The sequence below is a fragment of the Aptenodytes patagonicus genome, chromosome W (assembly GCF_965638725.1).
Source record: "Aptenodytes patagonicus chromosome W, bAptPat1.pri.cur, whole genome shotgun sequence".
Lineage (NCBI taxonomy): Eukaryota > Metazoa > Chordata > Aves > Sphenisciformes > Spheniscidae > Aptenodytes > Aptenodytes patagonicus.
The window spans coordinates 4,874,828-4,880,827 of NC_134981.1; the positions used below are offsets into that span (position 1 = coordinate 4,874,828).

General features: G+C 52.2%; 1 protein-coding gene across 2 annotated transcripts in view; it reads right to left on the reverse strand.

The window, feature by feature from the left end:
- Positions 1 to 4,582, reverse strand: part of LOC143171868 (protein ARK2N) — a 50,440-nt gene extending 45,858 nt beyond the window's left edge. For both annotated transcript variants that reach the window (XM_076360985.1, XM_076360986.1), the window contains exon 1: positions 4,445 to 4,582. The gene's annotated coding sequence lies outside the window, so the exon portion shown is untranslated. The remainder of the gene's footprint in view (positions 1 to 4,444) is intronic.
- Positions 4,583 to 6,000: the final 1,418 nt, after the last annotated feature.

A 6,000-nucleotide genomic window follows, 5' to 3' on the forward strand; every position in this document is an offset into this window, starting at 1 on the left:
GGAGACCAAATATCGCAAGGCATGATATGGCTGAAGCCTGTACACTATTCTGCTACTTAAATCAATTTCTGAGCATTCAAGAGACAGACTACGTGGTCAAATTGATATAAAACCCTAAATGCCTTCTTAAATAAAAAGGGATATTAGGTTGGATCGTTCCGAACCTAAAGCTGACACACCGCATGACCACGGGCATGTTACCTGACCTCCCTGTGCGTTCAGTAATGCACCTGCAATGGTGTAACGGCAACACCTCCGTGCCTGAGCCGCATCTCATTTTCAGACCTGAATGAGTAATCGATGTGTGCCCGAACTGCAGAAAGTAAGTCATATCCGTGGAGAAATTGCTATACTGTACAGGCTTTATTCACGCTGATCAGACATGCGAAGAGGAAACACTAACAAGTGGGAATGGGCAACCACAAATGCAAAGTCTAACCCTTAGCGGTAACACTGAGTAAGTGACAAGGTATCAGTCACTCCAGCCTAGCTCAGAGATACATACTCTGTCATGAGAAAGAAACTGCAGAGGCTAATATTTACACTGTATGCACATTTTCATTTACAGTCTCTTTCATCCAGTTTTCTTTTTGCTCAGAACTGCGCATTTGTAGGTGTTGCATTCTAGACCTCAAGTCGCAGACTCAGAACTGCATTATGCATTAAAAACCTGGATCAAAGATGCGACAGAAAGGCAACACAAATCACCATGAAAATCATACTAAGTTCCCTGCAACAAAATTTGCTGCCACAGACTCTGCTGTCAACAGTTCAGCTGCTCCCGAGTTACAGTGCTAAAGTTAAAGGTACGAGTGTCGGTTCTCTGCTGAACTTCGACTCACGAACTAGAAAACCAAGACAAAAGTGGTTTCCTTGCCACGTAAGCCTCAGGTTACCTCGGAGCTGTAACCGTGCAGCGACGTGCACTGTACCACACAACTTTATCCCAGAGCTCTTTCCCAGCGCTACGCCTGTCTCCCTCTCCCACTGCTGCTTCATTTTTGGTTCCCCACTGCTACCGATAACGTTCAAGCCAGCAAAGATTTTCAAGCTTTGGTACTTCTTTTCCAGAGTGCTTGTTCTGAGGTGCGAGCTATACGCTTGCAACTATGGTATTTAAATCTTTCACTCTGGTCTAGTAAATGTGTTATTAAACCTGCTGCTCAGTTTCTGTCAATGTTTACAGTTTTCTAAGTCATTTAGTCAACTGCAGATAAAAACACAGAAGCTGAGACCGACCATAGACCCAATTCTGTCAAAAAGTACCATCAACACACTAACTTTGAAATGTTATAGAAAATTAAATACAGGTTGCTTGAAACTATTTACTCATTTGAAAAGTTTCCAAAGCTTTAACATATCTAGTGGCGACATTTTGGTCAGAGGGTAACCAGACAGTTGCGAACGCTCGGTCTGCAGCCGCTTTCACCGCGTGGTACGTAGAGACTCCCATCTCATTAACAGATGTTTAAGTGAGATGTTGATACACAGGTGGGTCATAGATGGCACATACATCCTTGGTGGAGCAGGGAGCTGATGTGATAACGTACAAGAGATAGCGAAGAAAGTGAACAAAATCAAGGCAAGGCAAAGCAGCCTGCATTTTAAAGGTAAATACACAGCAAGCAGATGAGGGGTCAGGACAACCAAGGCAATTATTTCTCGATGCTCCGATCAAGTTACACCAACTTATCGCCTTAATGCTTAGTGTTCAAAGCTGCTCATGATTCTCTATATTTACTCTTTGTTCATCCAATCTTATCTTACCTCATTAATCCCCACCTCCTCCACGCTGTCAGCTGCCAGCGTGATCTGCCCATTTGTCGAACGCACACAGACATCCTTCCTACCTCTCTTTTATCAATTAGAGCAGCGCTTGGTTTGTGTGTGTTGTGACCACTCCGTATCGACCGTTCTCAACTGCCTTGTGGTTGGCTTCAGGTTCCTTCCCTTTCCCCCCTCCCTCCGCAGTACCCAGTTTAACGTATCCACTCATTTCCCAACTTGTTTGTGCACTTCTTCTACCAAGCAGGCAGCCTTCGCGCACTTATCGAGCGCAAGCAGAGATGGCCAGGCTGTACTGCAACACACATCATACGCTTGAATGTGTAAGACCACAGTCCTTTCCTCTTCCTGATTTCTCAGGAATTTCTCATCGCACCTCTTCGTGATGCTAACTAGCAATTAGGCTGAAGAGCAAACAGAAATAGTCGACACACAATAATTAAAAATTCAAGTGTTTAAAAAATGAGTCAGAACTGTTATCCTCATACTTGAGCGTAAATACCAGCTGCCCAAACTCACGTACTACCTTCCACCACCCCACTGTCCCTCCTCCTAATCCCCAAGACAAAATACCAGTGTTACTGGTATACCAGAACCACAGAACGCAGTATTTTATTAGCTTTTAGTAGCCACATAACCACCCCCTTTGGAGCTTCTTTTGCCAGCACCAGACTCCTCTAGATCACTAGATGTGAGAAATACTCAGAAAACGATGCTTAAAAATGACCACTGTTGGACAGCTGAGTTCTCCGTCCTTCATCTCACTGCTTTTGTATCGTACATGTATATGGGGGGAAAGTTTGGCTTTAGCAAACACATGACAAGCAACTTGCTGTTCTCCTCAGTGCCTGTTACAAACCTATTCACTCCGCAAAGGCAATGTTTCCCTCCTCCAGGGCAACAGGGGAAGCTGCCCTGTTGTGACTGCCTTGAATTTCAGCTCTCGTATCGCAGAAACAGCAATTAGAGGCGTTAACTAGGGCAGGAGAACCACAGGATGAAGACCTCAAAAGAGCACCATACCTGGTTTCCACCTCAAGGTCAAACATTAAGTTTTTTAATAGACTTAAGCAACGTGAGATACTTTAAGAGAAACATTTTAAATTTCACATTTGTTTGCTGTTCTACGGGGACAGCTATTACTGTTTGCACTTTAAAATTTTAGCTTGAAAACTGGAAATAGGCTAGCACTTGCCTACAAGTGAAACTATTATTAGGTCTTATGCTTGACAAGTACCAGAGAAGACTTAACACCAAATAAAATCTTGGGGGGGGGGGGGGGGCGGGGGAGGAATTAAGAGAAATTTTACATTTTTCAAGAAATGCTCAAGGGTTCAAAGATTTACTACTCATTCATTTTTAAAAGCTAGAATTACTCGCCAGTGGAAAAAACCCAATACTAAACAGGATTGACTTATGCCATAGCATCTCTACACACAAGTTTTTTCAGCCTTTGAAACGCTGTTAGGTACTTTGTGCTGGTTTAAAGTGTGTAACTAGTTACAACCAAGACCTTGGTTAACTAAGTTATTGCAGGTATGGTTCCACAAAGGTACCTACAAACTTTAATACGAGTAGCCTAGTTGCACTATTAACAAACTAAGACATAAATACAATTGGATGCTACTTAACAGGGGTGGAAGCTCTCCCTACCAGCTACTCAATGTAAAACTCAAAAAAAAAAAAAACCCCCGCCAAGCCTCTCAAAAAGTGGCCTTTTAAGCAGTTGTCCAATAATCTCAATGCAAAGAAAGCTACAATACTGGAATTGGGGAAACAGTTAAAATATTACAAGTCTGCTCAGACCGCCCTTTTCCTTTTTAAAGAGAACAAGTAGCACAGTTAAATTTTATATTCTCCTCGGATGGCTGTGTCGCCGAAAGCCACATCTGCAACCCATTAGATGTTAGGAGCTCCAGGGGAACTCGGGCTAGATAAGCATCAAACAACTTAAACTTTTTTTTTTTTTCCACGTAAAATATGTATTCCCACATCATCCAAGGTAAACGAAGAAGCAAAAAAACCCTAGAGAAGCGTAAAACTGGAGCAGTCACACGCCTTGTTTTTCCAAGGGTTTGTCTCCAAACAGCTCGTACGACCCCACAACACGTTACAGGAGTCCTAGGAAACACGAAGTGGCCAGAAGTTGCTTCCAGGAGCCGCGGCAAGGTTTTCATCCGCCGACTCCGGGCGAGGCTAGGGCAAAAAAGCGGCGGCCAGGCTGGACTCCTGCGTCCCAGGCACCCTGTCGGGCCGCGATGGAGGTCACCCCTCACCGCGGCGGTCAGCGCTGAAAGCCACCCACCGGCCGCCCGCGTTTTCCTGAAACCCCTCGGCCGGCGCGGAGGATGCCCGGCGCGGGCAGGGCCGCCTTCCCGGCCCTGGCGGGACCAGGCCCCGCGGGGCCATGCCCACCCGCTCCGGGCCACCCGCTCCCGCCACCGCCGGCCCCGGGGGAAGGGGGGGGGCGGGCGGGCACCGGCCTCGCCCCCCCCCCCGCCATGGCGCCCCGCCGCCTCCCGCCCGCGCGCAGCGGGGCTGACGGCAACGGTTCCGCCGCCCGCCCGGCGCCCCCGCGGCTGCGGCGAGGCGGCCCGGCCCGGCCCGGCCCCGCCGGAACGCGCAGCGGGCGAGCCCCGGCCGCGCCGGCCCCGCTCACCTGGACGACGCAGGGCCCCTCCTGGCCTCCCCCCCGGGGGGCAGCAGCTGGGGCATGGGCGGCCGGGAGGAGCCGGGTCTCAGCCGCGCCGCCGCCCCCGACGCCGGAGAAAATGTCACCGGAGGCCGCGGGGCTCCGCTGCGCGGCGTCACTTCCTCCCTCCGCCGCCGCCGCCGCCGCCGCCGGAGCAGCCGAGCGCCGCGCAGAGCGGCCGCCTCCCGCCGCGCCCGGCAGCGCCACCCCGCGGCGCAGAGCGGCGCCGGGGGCGGGGCCGAGGCCGGCAGGCTCCACCCCCTCCCTCGCCTCTTCTCCCCGCCCCCGCGGCGCCCTGAGGGGAGCGGCGGGCGGGCCGCTCTGCGCGCCCCGGGCGTCGTCCCCGTCCCCCCCGAGCCCAGCGAGGCCCCTGCGGGGCGTCGCCCGAGGGGATGCGCCCGGCCTCGGCCCGACGGCGGCGTGTGGCGGTCGGTGCCTGCGCCCGCGGCGGCGGGGGGGGGACGGAGGTGCGAGGGGCCGACGCCGCCTGAGGGGCGCAGCGGCAGGCAGCCGGCGCCAGAGCCGGTTCGCGCCGGCTGGAGCCGCGGGTCGCCCGCCGCAGAGGAAAGCTGAGGCAGCCGAGGGCCGGTAAATCAGCCAGGAGGGAGACCTGTCTGCGGGCTAACGGCACGCCGCTTTCTTCGGTTTCCCAGCAGCGAAGCAGAAGCGTGTAAACCAAGCGCGGCGGTTGGAGCCGACGGGCAGGAGGGAAAGAGCAGCGGAGGAGGCAGAAGGAAACCAGGAAACGAGAAGAAAGAAACGTCTTCCCCCGGCGCGGGGGCCGGGTGACGAGGAGGGCCGAGCCCGGGAGGGACGTCGGGCGAAGGCGGCGGGAGCCCACCACCGCAAGCGCCTCTCGCCGGTCTCTCGGCCGACGCTCGTTCTCCCTCCAACGCTGCTCCTGGTGATCCTGCCTCTGCACTCCCTGAGATCGGAGACCTGCGGGCTGGGCGGGGGAAGCACGGCGTGCAATTAGGGCGACATTATAAGGCATACGTTAAACACCGTTCCGATGTTTCTTAATCAGAGTATTTAGCTTTGCAGCCCTGGGGTATGTATGCCGCACAACTGCACAACACGTCGTAGGTAGTGCTCTGCGATTTGAAAACGTGGCAGCAATCTTTTCAGGGTAGTCCCTAAATCCTGATCAGGGCCTACAAACGCTTCGGAAATTCAACTGCTAAACGTGCATCGTACAGCAGAGGCACCCTTGGAGGATCCCGCTCCTCCACAGCCACTGCTCGTGGCACAGAATCAGTTATAGGGTTGATGATAGCATAGAAGCGCGTGTGTGCATCTACCCCCACTACCACCCAAATCACGTACGTGGACTTGGGAAGCAAAGACGGGCATCACATACTACCTCAGGAGAATTTATCACATTGAGGAGAAATAAGAATGAGGGAGAGATTCAGGTACAAGTAGAGCTACGTGTTCAGGAATTCATGATTCTCTTTTAAAACAGTACTTTGCAAGATATTTCTCACCAAACATGTAAAAAAATTCCTTTGCAAGAGCACCAG